This window comes from Thrips palmi, unplaced genomic scaffold, assembly GCF_012932325.1.
Source record: "Thrips palmi isolate BJ-2018 unplaced genomic scaffold, TpBJ-2018v1 HiC_scaffold_18, whole genome shotgun sequence".
In the NCBI taxonomy this organism is placed as follows: domain Eukaryota; kingdom Metazoa; phylum Arthropoda; class Insecta; order Thysanoptera; family Thripidae; genus Thrips; species Thrips palmi.
Genome location: NW_023144627.1, coordinates 2850070 through 2850301, shown reverse-complemented (window position 1 = coordinate 2850301; position 232 = coordinate 2850070).

The following is a 232-nucleotide window of genomic DNA, read 5'->3' as shown; positions in this document are numbered from 1 at the left end:
AACGCGTCTGGAGTTTTGGCCGCCTCCACCGGTCTTCTGGCCCACTGTGCACACCGCCGCGCCACCGGAGTGCCAAAGACGAGAATTGGGGGATCTGAGTAGGTGATTTTGGCCTTCGCCTAAGGGGCACATTGGCCACGGTCACGGTCCTTCACCGCCTCAAGGCGTATGTAGGCCTTCAGGTGGGGGTTTGCCGCCACCGCATCTTTAAAAGCCTCCGCCATGGCCGCCA